This window comes from Protomyctophum parallelum, assembly GCF_964188405.1.
Source record: "Protomyctophum parallelum genome assembly, chromosome: 19".
Taxonomy (NCBI): Eukaryota; Metazoa; Chordata; class Actinopteri; order Myctophiformes; family Myctophidae; genus Protomyctophum; species Protomyctophum parallelum.
Genome location: NC_139717.1, coordinates 44,071,955 through 44,088,961, shown reverse-complemented (window position 1 = coordinate 44,088,961; position 17,007 = coordinate 44,071,955). Strand labels below are relative to the sequence as shown.

Sequence of the window (17,007 nt, the reverse complement as noted above, 5' to 3'; positions counted from 1 at the left end):
TGGGTTCCGTCTCCATGCTGGATCAATCTGGGTTCCGTCTCCATGCTGGATCAATCTGGGTTCCGTCTCCATGCTGGATCAATCTGGGTTCCGTCTCCATGCTGGATCAATCTGGGTTCCGTCTCCATGCTGGATCAATCTGGGTTCCGTCTCCATGCTGGATCAATCTGGGTTCCGTCTCCATGCTGGATCAATCTGGGTTCCGTCTCCATGCTGGAAAGCTGAAAATCTAATCTAAGTTTTCTGACTCATTCCCTCGACGTGACCCGCTGTGGCACTTATTTACTTATTTACTTATTTACTTATTTACTCCTTTGTGAGGTCAGTTTAAAACAATGACGTATACAAGCATAGCGGATATAGTACTTATTTACTTATTTACACCATTGTGAGGTCAGTTTAAAAACAATGACGTATACAAGCACAGCGGATATAGTACTTATTTACTTATTTACTTATTTACTTATTTACACCGTTGTGAGGTCAGTTTAAAAACAATGACGTATACAAGCACAGCGGATATAGTACTTATTTACTTATTTACTCCGTTGTAAACACATTCTACCTCACAGTCCTAGCGTTGTTTTTTATTTTAGTTTTAGTCATAGTCTTCTGAATAATACAAACATACAATGTAATGTAGTTTTTGTCGACTAAGTGTGTAGTCTACAGTTAATTTTGGCGATAGGCATGCAGGCCTTGATGTCGTCGTAATGGCAGATTTTACACGTGGTTGCGCTGCGAGCCTGCGGCGCGTTGTGAGCTTGTAGATCGGCTATTTTCAGCATGGATCTCTTGTCCACTATAAAGTCCCTCCCGGGCATGTTAGTCTAGTTTTGATTTGTGGAGAAAATTGCCAAAATATTCTGACTTAGTTTTTATTTATTTTTTAGTCGACAAACATTTCTCCTCATAGTTTTTTAGTCGACGAAATCAAATCAACACTATTGTGCACCTGACACTTAACCCATTCTGACCTGAGATCAGATTCATACGAGGTTTCCACTGGACACACAATGGTCCGATTAACCCATTCTGACCTGAGATCAGATTCATACGAGGTTTCCACTGGACACACACTGGTCCGATTAACCCATTCTGACCTGAGATCAGATTCATACGAGGTTTCCACTGGACACACACTGGTCCGATGAACCCATTCTGACCTGAGGTCAGATTCATACGAGGTTTCCACTGGACACACACTGGTCTGATTAACCCATTCTGATTCTCGATTTTTCCAAAAATAGCAGACCTACAAGCTCGTAGCGCGCCACTCGGTGGCGCGCTACGAGCTTGTAGATCTGCTATTTTTAAATAGCTAAAGCATAACATGATGCTAACACCAAAATGGGTTCCCGTTCAGAATGGGTTAAAGTGCTACTACCTCGCACCTATAGATTAATGGACCTATCACAGAGCACCTATAGATTAATGGACCTATCACAGAGCACCTATAGATTAATGGACCTATCACAGAGCACCTATAGATTAACCCATTCTGAACGGGAACCCATTTTGGTGTCAGCATCATGTTATGCTTTAGCTATTGAAAAATAGCAGATCTACAAGCTCATAGCGCGCCACTCGGTGGCGCGCTATGAGCTTGTAGATCTGCTATTTTTGAAAAAAAATCGAAGAACGACTGACATTTTTAGAATCTGATCTCAGGTCAGAATGGGTTAATGGACCTATCAAAGAGCACCTATAGATTAATGGACCTATCACAGAGCACCTATAGATTAATGGACCTATCACAGAGCACCTATAGATTAATGGACCTATCACAGAGCACCTATAGATTAATGGACCTATCACAGAGCACCTATAGATTAATGGACCTATCACATAGCACCTATAGATTAATGGACCTATCAAAGAGCACCTATAGATTAATGGACCTATCACAGAGCACCTATAGATTAATGGACCTATCACAGAGCACCTATAGATTAATGGACCTATCACAGAGCACCTATAGATCCGTGCCTCTCCTTGAAACATTATTTCTTATGATTATATGTTCTTCTCCCACAAAAACAAAACAATGACTTTCACTCAAACTTCTCCTTCTGTAAAAGTCAAACGTTGTGACCTTGACACACAGTCACACACACACACACACACACACACACACACACACACACACACACACACACACACACACACACACAGTCACACACACACACACACACACACACACACACACACACACACACACAGACACACACACACACACACACACACACACACACACACACACAATTTACACAATACTGTACCTCCAACTGTAAAAGTCAAACGTTGTGACCTTGACACACAGTCACACACACACACACACACACACACACACACAGTCACACACACACACACACACACACACACACACACACACACACACACACACACACACACACACACACACACACACAATTTACACAATACTGTACCTCCAACTGTATATACTTTATGTTTACACAATGCTGTACCTCCAACTGTATATACTTTATGTAAATAAGCTGTATGAATGTGTGTTTAATAGGCTAATAAAAAATTGTCGTTATCTCCATGATGAATCAATTAATACTAAACCTTAAATAAAATAATTATGTTTCAACATTAAACACAGGAAAGAAAAGTCAAACGAGGCTGTTCTGATATTTTATTTTTATTTGATTTAGCTTTTTGAATCTCATCCCTGAGTGACACCAATACATTAGGCCGACAATAAAAACTTAAAACTAATTAAAAAGAAAACACATTTTCACAGAATCTAAACTAAACCTGCTTTAAAAACAAAGGAAATTAAACATTTTCCTAGACGGCTCCAAGTACAGACAGAGCCCTGGAGAACCCCGCTCAGCTGTTAGTATAGAGGTTCAACATGTTCACCAGATCGCACACACCTCTGCTGTAGCACCAAGAACACTTAACCCTGCATGCAGAGGTCGTGTGAAGGTCGTCCTCTCGGTGTGAAGGAGACTCATTGTGTTTCCGCACACATCATAGAAACACAGAACACCTGCTGGCTGATCTACATAGACCCCCACCCTGTGGCTCCCCCCTGTGGAGGGAACCGGTCCTGACACTTCAGTCGTAATGCTGTTGTGACGGAACACGTAGCATTTATTACTATCATAGTAACGTAACACCCATGCCTGAGGACTGAGTCCAAAGTATGATAGACCCCTATCCGTTCTGCTGACGTCATCCTGACACAGTGCTATAGCAACCTCCTTTCCACTCCATTTCACTTCAAAGTAGAACAGGTCAGATAAACATTCTTTACTCAACACATTAGGCCAAATGGTGAACCTCTTCTGGTTATCTTCATATCGTTGGTCTACATGTGTCCAAGTCACCTTCCTGTTGTTCTCTGACAGGAGGAGGAATCTGAACGCTGTGTTTGGATCCAACGACAGAGGAGAGGAATCTGTTGGAGGAAACACAGGAAAACACACGTGATGAAATGCACTGACACGCGCACGCACGTTTCACCGTCATGACAAACTGTGTGCGTGCGCAGCGCGCGCGTGTGTGTATGTGTGAGAAGACTGACACCCGCACGCGCACATTTCAGCGTCCCAACAAACTTTGCGTGTGTGTGTGTGTGTGCGTGTGTGTGTGTGTGTGTGTGTGTGTGTGTGTGTGAGAGAGAGAGTGAGTGTGTGAGTAGTAGACTGACAAGCGCGCGCACGTTTCCACGTCGGAACAGAACTTGTAAACATGCTCAGTCTGTTGTCTCAGTGCGACGTGTAGCTATAGCAGCCCGTTGTGTATGTTGTTTAATGTCTCTCTCTCTCTCTCTCTCTCTCTCTCTCTGTCTCTCTCTCTGTCTCTTGCTCTCTCTCTCTCTCTCTCTCTCTATGTCTCTCTCTCTCTCTCTCTCTCTCTCTCTCTCTCTCTGTCTCTGTCTCTGTCTCTCTCTCTCTCTCTCTCTCTCTCTCTCTCTCTCTCTCTGTCTCTCTCTCTCTCTCCCCCCTCTATATATCTCTGTCTCTCTCTGCCTCTCGCTCTCTCTCCCCCCCCCCCCTCTCTCTCTCTCCCCCCCTCTCTCTCTCTCTCTCTCTCTCTCTCTCTCTCTCTGTCTCTCTCTCACTCTCTCTCTGTCTCTGTCTCTCTGTCTCTCTGTCTCTCTCTCTCTCTCGCTCTCTCTCTCTCTCTCTCTCTCTCTCTCGCTCTCTGTCTCTCGCTCTCTCTCTCTCTCTCTCTCTCTCTCTCTCTCTCTCTCTGTGTCTCTCTCTGTGTCTCTCTGTCTCTCTCTCTCTTGTTCTCTCTCTCTCTCTCTCTATCTCTGAGTGGAAGGACGCGAGTGAGTGAGGCGCTGCGTGAGAGGTGTTTTTGCAAGTGATTTCTATTTCTATCTATTATCTTATCTTTACCTGTTAATGTATTAGTAGTGTTGTTAGGTTAAAGTGTTTTTTGGTGTCTATAGCGCACGCCGAGATGGAGACACCTCTTGTTGGCCTGACAAGGAAACACGGCGTTAAGGTTTCAGCGAGTTTTGCGTGTTCAGTGGAAGAATGTAGTTTGGCTGCTGGTAAAGTGGTCGGTTGTGGAAGCATTAAATCCGCTGCTCGGATGAACAGCGCTGTGATAATTTTCGTTGGCAGTATTGATAAAGCTAATACGCTGGTTGAGAACGGCATTGTCATTAAGGACACTTATGTCCCTGTTGTTCCTCTCGCTACACCATCGAAGAAGGTGACGATATCTAACGTTCCCCCCGTTCATCAGTGATGACATTCTTCTCCGTGAGCTTTCAAGACATGGTAAGATTGTCTCACCGATGAAGAAAGTACACTCGGGTTGTAAAGCCCCCGAGTTAAAGCATGTTGTGTCACACAGACGCCAGTTGTACATGATTCTTAATGAAAGGAATGTGGATTTGAACTTGGCATTTAAGATTAAAGTGGATGGTTTTGACTACATCGTTTTTGCGACATCGGATAGTATGAAGTGTTTTAATTGCGGGAGGGAGGGGCATATCGTAAGAGCTTGTCCAGCGAGAAAAGCGGAGAATAATGATGCAGGGAATGGGGCTGTTGGTGGGGCGGTAGGGGCTGCTGTAGAACAGAATGAGAAGGGGACAGGTGCAACACAAGCAGACAGTCAGGTGAGTGAGGATGAACAGGTGGAAAATAATGTTACAGGGAATGAGGCTGTTGGTGGGGCGGTTGGGGCTGCTGCAGAACAGGATAAGACGCAAGCAGACAGTCAGGTGAGTGAGGAAGAACAAGAGATTGAAGTACAGGAAAATGGTCAAAGTGAGGGAGGACAGGAGGAAGGTGAAGTACAGTCAAATAGTCAGGGGAGAGAAGAAGGACAGGCAGAGAAAAGTGAGGCAGGAAAAAAAAGACACAGGGGAACAGAAAGCTGTTGATGGGATGGTTTTTGGGCCAAAGGCTATATTTTCTGGAAAACAAATTGATCAAAGCGCTAATGAAATAATGGTTGAAATGCATGCATTGTCAGACTCCGGCCGAGCTGATATTGAGATGATGGATGAACTTTTAAAAGTGCCACAGCTGAAGAGAAAGGGTAAAAGTAGCAAAGGAAGTTCAAAGGCAAAAAAAACAACAGAAAGTGAGGAAAAAGTAACTAAGACAGCAAAACAAGTAGACAGTGAGAGTGATAATGAGTCTACAGATGATGGTGGTCTTGAGTTTTCTGTTGATAAAATAAGAGATTTTTTACGGAAAACAAAAAATTAGAAAAATGTGAAGGTGGGAGATCATTTCTCTGACAGTCAGCAGTTTGCTGACTCTGCTCGGTTTCAGATGAGCAGTGAAGGAGAAGGAGGGTTTACTGATCAGGAGATGTTCAGACTGAGGAAATTTGTGTCCAAAATTAGAGCAGAACTAAACAATGAAGATGATGTTTAAGGGTTTAGTTTCTATGTGCAGCTTATTTTTTTGCTGTTTTTTTTCATTATCTTTTGCAATGAGTAATTTTAATATCAGCACTCTGAATTTAAATGGGGCAAGAGATGTAGCTAAAAGATCTCTGCTATATGAAGTAATGAAATTAAAAAGGACTGATATTATGTTTGTGCAGGAGACTCATAGTGACAGCTATAATGAGTCTGAGTGGAAAAGAGAGTGGGAGGGGGAGGTGGTGCTGAGTCACAAGAGCACAAACAGTGGGGGGGTGGGTATTCTTTTTTCAAAAAGTTTCTTTTGACATAGAAGAAGTTGTAGAGGGCAGACTTTTGGTGGTTAGGGCAGTTTTTGAGCAACATATTTGTGTTCTCATTAATGTGTACGCTCCTACCAATGGACCTGAAAGAGTGCTTTTTTTACAAGTGTTAAGTGATTTTTTAAGTAAATTAAATGGTGAAGATTATCTTTTTTTGGCAGGAGATTACAACTGTACGGAAAATAGGTTAGACAGGAATCACTTGGAACCTCATAATGCCTCAAAAAATGCACTGAGGAAAGTAATGCAAACGCATGATCTAACAGATGTGTGGAGAAAAATGAATGATGGAAAAAGACAATACACATGGGCTCAAAGCAGAGATAATTTAATATCTCTGGCGAGGTTGGACAGGGTTTATTGTTTTAAGCATCACTTGAGTATTTTTAAGAATTGTAGAATAGTGCCTGTTGGTTTTACCGATCACTCTTTGGTTAACTGTACTGTTTTTATTAATAATGTTAAACCTAAAAGTGCGTATTGGCATTTTAACACGGCCTTGCTTTTTGATGCACACTTTAAAGATGTTTTTCGTTTTTTTTTGGGGTGTTTTTAAGGGCAGAAAAAATGATTTTAAATCCTTGAGACAATGGTGGGACTGTGGGAAAGTAGAGATAAAACAGCTCTGTCAACAGTACACTCTTAATGTTACACGGGACATCACCAGATCTATGCAGGATCTGGAGATCGAGATTGTGGAACTACAGAGTCTTGCAGAGTCCACTGGAAATAGAGGTCATATTGAAGACCTCAAGTCTAAAAGATCTGTTCTAACAGACCTACTAGGCACTAAGGCACAGGGGGCGCTGGTACGGTCACGTTTTCAGAGCGCAACACTGATGGATGCACCATCAAAGTTCTTCTTCGGTCTTGAGAAGAGGAACGGGCAGAAGAGGCTGATGCACGCTCTGCGCTCTGCTACAGGACAAGAACTAAGAGACAATAATGAGATACGGAGACGAGCAGTGGACTTCTATTCTGAACTGTACAGCAGTGAGTACAAGGAGAATGAGGAACTGTTTAGTTCTTTCTGTGACGATTTGCCCAAAGTTCCAGAGACAACTGCTGCTGAGCTGGAGGTTCCACTGGGGCTAAAGGAGCTTCATACAGCCCTGCAGGGCATGGAGGGGGGTAAGGCCCCGGGCATTGATGGACTTCCAGTGGAGTTTTACAAGGAGTTCTGGAGCGAGATGGGTGAAGATCTTTTAACTGTGTTTAATGAGAGTTTCAAAGACATGACACTACCGCTAAGCTGCAGGAGGGCAGTAGTAACTCTCTTACCAAAGAAAGGAGATCTACAAGAGATTAAAAATTGGCGCCCCGTTTCACTTCTCTGCACAGACTATAAAATCCTCTCTAAAGCTTTGGCTAACAGACTCAAGGAGGTCATGGACCTGGTGATTCATCAAGATCAGACGTATTGTGTGCCTGGTAGGTCAATTCTGGACAATGTGTCCTTAATTCGTGATATTTTGGACGTCTCTGGTTCATTAGGTGTCGACACTGCCACTGGTCTCATTTCACTAGACCAGCAAAAGGCATTTGACCGGGTTGAATATCTGTACCTCTGGGATACTCTGGAGAGTTTTGGTTTCAGCCCTGGTCTAATAGCCATGATCAAGGTGTTGTACCGGGACATTGAGAGTGTACTGAAAATTAATGGTGGTCTAAGCGCCCCTTTTAAAGTGTCCAGAGGGATAAGACAGGGCTGCAGCCTTTCAGGAATGTTGTACTCTTTATCCATAGAGCCCAAGTTGTGTAAAGTGAGAAACAGTATAGGAGGTCTGCATTTAAAGAATTTGAACAAAAGTCACATTTTATCAGCTTATGCAGATGATGTCATCGTTATCATAAATAACAAAGATGATATACAAAAATTAGAAGAAATTGTGATTGATTTTGGAATTTTATCAGCAGCAAAAGTAAATTGGGAGAAGAGTGAAGCATTGGCAGTTGGGAACTGGAGGGAAGGTCTGCCCATTTTACCAGGGGGGTTGACATGGAAGAAGGATGGGCTAAGATATCTAGGAGTATATGTTGGGAATGAGACTATAGTTAAACAGAACTGGGAAGGGGTAATTGAGAAAGTAGAAGGCAGGCTCAACAAATGGAAATGGTTAAAACCACAGATGTCCTTTAGAGGCAGGGCTTTAATTATAAACAATTTAGTAGCTTCTGCTCTGTGGCACCGGTTGGCATGTATGGAGCCCCCTAAAGGATTTACACACAAACTGCAGGTCATTTTCTTGGATTTTTTTTGGGACAGGTTACATTGGGTGCCCCAGAGTGTGTTGTATTTACCAAGAGAGGAGGGGGGACAAGGTTTAATACACATAGAGAGCAGAATAGCTGCTTTTAGACTACAGTTCATACAGCGGTATCTTATAGGACCAAATGATGTTGTGTGGAGAGAATTGGCGAGCAGCATTTTGAGAAAGACATCTGGACTGGGTTTAGACACTGCATTGTTTTTGATGGATTGCAAGGTTTTAAATTTACGTGCTTTACCTACTTTTTATAAAGCACTTTTTAAGGTTTGGGACCTGTTCAAATGGGAAAGACTAGAGCCTACATGTTCTCTACACTGGCTGTTAGAGGAGCCTCTTATTAATGGAGCCAGGTTGGATGTTCAGAATAGTACAACACCAGGTCTCAACAGTATGCTGTGTACTACCAGGGCTGTTATTTTGAGAAAAATAGTTGATGTAGCTGGTTCTGGTCTAAGTGACACCTCAGCTGTAGCTTCTTTTCTTGGGCTGAGGTCGTTACGACAGACCAGAAACATTTTGAATATGTGGCTTGAGAAATTGACTGAAGATGAGATAACGTTGTTGCAGGAATACAGTGACGGAGTAGAGACTCCTGATGAGGATGATCCTTTTCCTGAACTGGGTTTCGTTCCTAATCTAGAAGGTTTCTCAGGAGCTTTATTGAAGGAAGACAGCGAATATGTAGACTTGTACACTGCAAAAGGAAAGATTATGTATAAAGGTTGTGTAAAAGCACTGAACAGGTGTAAATTGAATGGGAGGGTTGACACAGTATGGAGACAAAAATTAGAGCTGGATTTTGAAGTGAAACCTGTATGGAGGGTATTATACAAACCACCTATAAAAAAGAGAACTGGTGATTTACAGTGGAGGATTTTACCTGGTGCCATTGCAGTTAACAGTTTTGTCTCTATGATTAATCCCACAGTCCCAAGTTTATGCCCTTTTTGTGACAAAGTGGAGAACGTTTTTCATTGTTTCTATGAGTGTAAAATACTTTGTGACCTTTTTATTGTTTTGGAAAACGTGTTTCATTTGTTTGGTGAAGAGTGGTCTAAGACTGCTTTTATTTTGGGAGCAGGTTATAGAAAAGCTAACTGTGTCAAATGGCAACTATTGAACATGATAGTAGGAGAAGCCAAACTGTCTATATACTGCAGTAGAAAGAACAAAGTCGAGGGCAGGGAAGGACAAGATGCAGTTCCTTTTTTCCTTGCACTTACAAAAGCCAGAATATGGGTTGACTACAGATTTTTTAAAGAAATGAATGACATTGATGAGTTCATGAGAAAATGGTGTTATGATGATGCACTTTGTTCTGTGGTAGACGATGAACTAATATTTAATATTATTTTTAGGTAGAGAATTGAAGCTATTGTTGAAACTATAATGTTTTTATCTGATCTGATGTATTTGTTTTAAATAGTTTTGTAAATAAAAGTTTTTGGTAAAAATCAAAAAAAAAAATCTCTCTGTCTCTCTCTCTGTCTCTCTCTCTCTCTCTCTCTCTCTGTCTCTCTCTCTCTCTCGCTCTCTCTGTGTCTCTCTGTCTCTCTCTCTCTTGTTCTCTCTCTCTCTCTCTCTGTCTCTCTCCGAGTGGGTGTGGATGTGCTGCTGAGTGTGTCAGAAGCGTTTGGTTTGTTTCCTAAGTTTGTTTCTTTCAAACATTTCTTTTTTCTTTGTTTTGTTATTTAGTGACAGTTTTCACAGTGGGTTCAGTTTAATGTGGTGTTCCGCTGTGCTGGGCGCATTGTTAATTTGTTTGGTAAACAATGAATGCGCTAATACCAGGACTGACAAAGTGCATGTTTTGGTGGAACGTGGTGTTGTGATAAACGGATCATTACTTGCGCAAGCAGAGCGCGCAAGTAATATTTTCGCCCGGTCTCCTTCGTCGTGACAGCTGTTCCGCCATTCGAGGCTTACGCAGAAAAACATCAAATCTGTGCCTGTGTTGCTGGACCAATGATGACGAAATGACCATATTTCTTACGTCATCATTTAGAGCTAGTCATACGTATACTATGTACATAATCAGTAAAAAATAAAATAGCAAATTGTGCCTGATCTGCTGGGACCAGAGTATGTGGTGTGTATGTGTATGACTAGCTCTAAATTATGACGTAGAAATATGGTCATTTCGTCATCATTGGTCCAGCAACACAGGCACAGATTTGATGTTTTTCTGCGTAAGCCTCAAATGGCGGAACAGCTGTCACGGTTTTTGGCGCAAAGTAACCACAGTATACCGCTAATCAACTTACAACTACACACTTTATACAGTATAGAGTATAGAGTATATATGTATACGTATATAGTATATGCCTATATACTATATATATACTATATATATTTCTTACGTCATCATTTAGAGCTAGTCATACGTATACTATATACATAATCAGTAAAAAATAAAATAGCTAATTGTGCCTGATCTGCTGGGACCAGAGTACGTGGTGTGTATGTGTATGACTAGAAAAACAAAAAAGGGATCCAGAATATATCTACAACGATAAAACAGTATTTCTTATATAGATAGAAACTTGAATCATACTTAATAATACTAGATGTTTATATGTATAAAGTAGGTAGCAAATAGTTACATCTAAACATTAATCATTTCAAACGTTCCTTCACAGAGATACTGAGATTTGACAGTTTACAGCGGTCGAAAGGACTTGCGTGCTCTGCTTGCGCACTAGTTGGCCATTTATGGCCTACTAGTGTGCAACAAGCAAGTATGCACTCGACAGAGTGCAGTTCTAGTTTGTTTCTGTGTCTCCCCTTTCTACACCGATCTCTAATGTCCCGCCGTTCATATTAATGACGCCGATTTGGCGAGAGAATTGTCCAGGTATGGAAAGATTGTTTCATTGATCAAAAAGCTTCCGTCGGGATGCAAGTCCCCGCTGTTGAAACACGTTGTTTCGCATAGACGGTCCTTATGATTCTGAATAGGACAGATGAGGAACTCAATCTGGTGTTTAGCGTCAGAGTCGATGATTTTAATTATACAGTGTATGCAACCTCTGGCACTTTGAAGTGCTTTAAATGTGGACTGGAGGGGCTCTTGGCCCGTGCGTGTCCTGGAGGAGGGGGCACTGAACGGGGGCAGGAGGAGGGGGCTGCGGGGGTCAGGATGGTGTGAGTGAGGGGCAGACGGTCCAGGCACCGCTGCCTAAGGCTAGGGTCAGGGCTAATGTTACAGTTCATGACCAACCTACCCCTGTCGCAACGGGGACAGAGCAGGTACCAGATACAGAACAGGAGAAACAGACAGACAGTGAAAGACAGGCACAGAGCACAGCAGGTGTCAGTCAGAAAGGAAGTGTGGTTGTTGATGAAACAGTTCAGATGGATATAACTGCAGAGGTTAATACTCTCAAAAGAAAAGGAAAAGATAATAAGGGCACTCAAGCCAAAAAAGGAATGAAGTCAGATTTTCTCACCCAGAAGGAGAAACAGACATAGAGGTTGAGGAGGTGGTGGAGGAGGAGGAGGGGGAAGAAGAGGAGGAGGAGGAGGAGGGGGAAGAAGAGGAGGAGGAGGAGGGGGAAGAAGAGGAGGAGGAGGGAGGAGTTGAAGAATGGGGGGATTGTGATGACAGTGATTTGTCTCAATACAGTTTTTCAGTGTTTGGTCCACAGTCTGTGAATTCACCACAGGATAAACACTATGATATCAGGCAAATTCAAAGGTTTCTGCAGACAACAAAAAACATGAAAAATGTAGAAGTTGCAGATCATTTTGGGGATGAAAATCTGTTTATAAAATCTGTCAGATCTCAGATGAAAGACAAGTCAGAGAATGGCTATACCTCTCAAGAGGTGTACAGACTGAAGAAAATGGTTCAGAAACTCAATTCCAGGTTATTTGGAGGGTCAAATGCAAAACAAGACTAGCTGTCTTCTGGTCAAGTTAAAAAATAATAATGTGTGTTTAGTCCAGGAAACGCACAGTGACACTCTGAATGAGACTGACTGGAGGATGGAGTGGGAAGGAGAGGTTATTTTAAGCCACCTTCATAACAACAGTGGTGGAGTGGCACTTCTTTTTTCCAAAGACTTTGCGCCAACATCCTTTGAGGTTGAGGAAATTGTAAAGGGCAGATTTATAGTTGTCAGGGCCAAGTATGAACTTTTTACTATGGTATTTATTAATGTGTATGCTCCTAATTTGGGAAATGCTAGAGTTCACTTTTTAAATGAACTCAGCAACTTTTTGAATCTGTGTGGGCCTGAAGAATATTTATACCTGGCTGGTGATTTTAATTGTACTGAAAATGATCAGATTGACCGTAACCATGTTGAGCCTCATGGTCCTTCTAAAACAGCCATGCAGCGGCTGGTGGAAACACACACTTTAACTGATGTTTGGAGAGAAATGCATGACAAGCAAAGACAATGTACATGGTCCAGAGCAGAGACAGGCTTTTTGCTATGGCCAGATTGGACAGATTGTATTGTTTTAAACATCATTTCAGTATTTATAAAAAGTGTAATATACTGCCTGTTGGTTTTTCAGATCACTCAATGGTAGATCTGCATACTGGTTAACACTGCTCTTTTATTAGATGTGCACTTTAGAGAGAGTTTTATTTTTCTTTGGAGTGGTTATCAATCTAGAAAGAGAGATTTGATTTCCTTGAAACAATGGTGGGATTGTGGAAAGGTGGAAATCAAGCAGTTTTGTCAACAGTACACTTTCAATGTCTCTCTCTCTCTCTCTCTCTCTCTGTCTCTCTCTCTCTGTCTCTCCCCTCCCTCTCTCTCTCTCTCTCTCTCTCTCTCTCTCTCTCTCTCTCTCTCTCTCTCTCTCTCTCTCTCTCTACTACACTAAAGGCCCCCTAGTGGCCCTCAGAGTTACTTCATTTTATTTCCATTTTCTAATTTTGTTGTTTCTACACTACTTTATTTTCTTATTTGGTCATTTGGATAAATATATATATATATATATAATTTGATGTGGTTTCCGGACGTTGTTACGTCATTTTCCATGAAGCTGTGTGTCAACATGGACTCACGTTTTAAAAAGGCCTCTCTGTTGGTGAGCCCTGGAGCACCAGGTGGAGCAGGAGCAGGAACAGGAGGAGGTCTCAGGAGGTCACAGGCAGCAGAGATTCCCTCCTCGTGTCTTGAAAAAACACCACGTGTCACTTCAACGCATTCTGAAATGAAAAAACAAAAATAATCTTTCTTTTTATACGGCCGCTAGAGGAGCGATATGCGTCTCAGCGGCTGTATGCGGCCGCTAGAGGAGTGATATGAGGCTGTATGAGGCCGCTATAGAGGAGTGATATGAGGCTGTATGAGGCCGCTATAGAGGAGTGATATGAGGCTGTATGAGGCCGCTATAGAGGAGTGATATGAGGCTGTATGAGGCCGCTAGAGGAGTGATATGAGGCTGTATGAGGCCGCTAGAGGAGCGATATGAGGCTGTATGAGGCCGCTAGAGGAGCGATATGAGGCTGTATGCGGCCGCTAGAGGAGTGATATGAGGCTGTATGAGGCCGCTATAGAGGAGTGATATGAGGCTGTATGAGGCCGCTATAGAGGAGCGATATGAGGCTGTATGAGGCCGCTATAGAGGAGTGATATGGGGCTGTATGAGGCCGCTATAGAGGAGTGATATGAGGCTGTATGAGGCCGCTAGAGGAGCGATATGAGGCTGTATGCGGCCGCTATAGAGGAGTGATATGGGGCTGTATGAGGCCGCTAGAGGAGTGATATGAGGCTGTATGGGGCCGCTAGAGGAGTGATATGAGGCTGTATGAGGCCGCTAGAGGAGTGATATGAGGCTGTATGAGGCCGCTATAGAGGAGTGATATGAGGCTGTATGAGGCCGCTATAGTGGAGTGATATGAGGCTGTATGAGGCCGCTAGAGGAGCGATATGAGGCTGTATGAGGCCGCTATAGAGGAGTGATATGAGGCTGTATGAGGCCGCTATAGAGGAGTGATATGGGGCTGTATGAGGCCGCTAGAGGAGTGATATGAGGCTGTATGGGGCCGCTATAGAGGAGTGATATGGGGCTGTATGAGGCCGCTAGAGGAGTGATATGAGGCTGTATGGGGCCGCTAGAGGAGTGATATGAGGCTGTATGAGGCCGCTAGAGGAGTGATATGAGGCTGTATGAGGCCGCTATAGAGGAGTGATATGAGGCTGTATGAGGCCGCTATAGAGGAGTGATATGGGGCTGTATGAGGCCGCTAGAGGAGTGATATGAGGCTGTATGGGGCCGCTAGAGGAGTGATATGAGGCTGTATGAGGCCGCTAGAGGAGTGATATGAGGCTGTATGAGGCCGCTATAGAGGAGTGATATGAGGCTGTATGAGGCCGCTAGAGGAGCGATATGAGGCCGCTAGAGGAGTGATATGAGGCTGTATGGGGCCGCTAGAGGAGTGATATGAGGCTGTATGCGGCCGCTATAGAGGAGTGATAAGAGGCTGTATGAGGCCGCTAGAGGAGCGATATGAGGCTGTATGAGGCCGCTAGAGGAGCGATATGAGGCTGTATGAGGCCGCTAGAGGAGCGATATGCGGCCGCTAGAGGAGCGATATGTGTCTCAGCGGCTGTATGCGGCCACTAGGGGAGCGATATGCGGCCGCTAGAGGAGCGATATGCGTCTCAGCGGCTGTATGCGGCCGCTAGAGGAGCGATATGCGTCTCAGCGGCTGTATGCGGCCGCTAGAGGCGGGATCAACACAAGACTGATGACATATTGAAGCTGTGCCACAGCGCAAATGTAAACACAACCTAACAGGAACTCTAAATTAGTATGGAGATCAGACTTTTGTCCCGCTGCTTCCGGGTTCATCGTTTCTGTTTGAGAGACCAGATGGAGGTAGGAGGAGAACCCAATACTGCCTCCATCTGGCGGAGTCAGGTTAACAACATAATACAGTTGTGTACCAGGTGTGTACCAGGTGTGTACCAGGTGAGTACCAGGTGTGTACTAGGTGTGTACCAGGTGTGTACCAGGTGAGTACCAGGTGTGTACCAGGTGTGTACCAGGTGTGTACCAATCTTCATACATGTAGGTGAAACCGTTGTGGGGCTTCAAGCACAAACATTTGTAGGCGGGGGGGGGCACTATTGAGTCATCATGCCACGCCCCTTTTGTGAGACGATTGGAATACGTACTTTTCCACCTATTGTGATGTGTGTGCAAAAAGCTGTGCAACTTTTAGAGTACCTTTAGCGCCTCAAAAACAAAAACGCTTTTTATTAGTGCAACGAATAATCTTTTGTGATTTCAATAGAGCTTCTCACTGGTGCAGTGACAAAGGCAGATTTACCTCCAAACTCAGGTGTCTTGTTGGGCTCAGAGTCCCAGCATATCTGCATGAATAGATTTACCTGCAAACTCAGGTCTCTTGTTGGGCTCAGAGTCCCAGCATCTCTGCATGAGCTCCACCAGCTCATCTAATCCAGCTGCTTTCTGGACATCGATTTTACAAAGATCTGGTCTCGCTCCCCTTGTGCCAATTTGGAACTCCAACAAGGACCGGTCCATCCCTACATAAAATACAGGAACATTTACATTGTGTGTGTGTGTGTGTGTGTGTGTGTGTGTGTGTGTTACTGTGTGTCTGTGTGTGTGTGTGTGTGTGTGTGTGTGTGTGTGTGTGTGTGTGTGTGTGTGTGTGTGTGTGTGTGTGTGTCTGTGTGCGTGCGTGCGTGCATGCAGATAGTTTACCAGCTGCATAGGGACTACTCTCTCCAGTGAGAATGGTCCAGAGAAGTATGCCGTAGCTAATAAAAAGACGGGAAACATCCAAGCATTAGAAAGATGTTTTATGACTGATGTAGTAGCAACAGAATTCACCTGTAAACATCATGGTGAACATGGTGGTATGTATCTAGATATAGTTAGTCACCTGTAAACATCATAGGAGCGAACACGGTGGTATTTGTCGTCAAAAGCCTCAGGGGGGGTGTAGGAGGCAGTGCCTCCTCTGTTTGTTCGGTTGGTCTGCCTGACACTGTTGGTCACCGTAGACAGGCCAAAATCTGCTATCTGTTGACAGAAAGAGGAGGCGTTTATGATTTTGTTTAAGCAGGACATGCAGTGACGAGAACTGTTCATTTCGAGAGGAAATTTGGATTTGGTTTTAGCCAGTCTTTTGAATACAGTTTAATTTAGTTTTTGTCAGATTTTAGTCACGTGAAATGTTTGTTTTAGTCTAGTTTTAGTCAAATAAATCTAAAGTTGACCTAGCCGACTAAAATGTATTTATGCGGGCCTTGATGGCGTCGTATGGAACACATTGTGAGCTTGCAGATCTGCTATATTTCAGAGTGCAACACCCGAGTGCAACCGAGCATAAAATAACTTTAGTATTTTAGTTGTACTGGATCTCTTCTCCACTAGTCCCTCCCTGACATTTAGTTCTACTGGATCTCTTCTCCACTAGTCCCTCCCTGACATTTAGTTCTACTGGATCTCTTCTCCACTAGTCCCTCTCTGACATTTAGTTTTACTGGATCTCTTCTCCACTAGTCCCTCCCTGACATTTAGTTCTACTGGATCTCTTCTC

The 17,007-nt window shown here is 43.4% G+C and overlaps 1 long non-coding RNA gene across 1 annotated transcript; it reads right to left on the bottom strand.

The window, feature by feature from the left end:
• Positions 1-3,245: 3,245 nt before the first annotated feature.
• On the bottom strand, positions 3,246-15,950 carry LOC310877289. The gene is made up of 3 exons (XR_014570796.1): positions 15,827-15,950; positions 13,492-13,635; positions 3,246-3,433 (listed from the first exon to the last, which is right to left on the bottom strand). It is a non-coding gene; the product is annotated as an uncharacterized lncRNA (long non-coding RNA).
• Between the last annotated feature and the right edge of the window lie 1,057 nt (positions 15,951-17,007).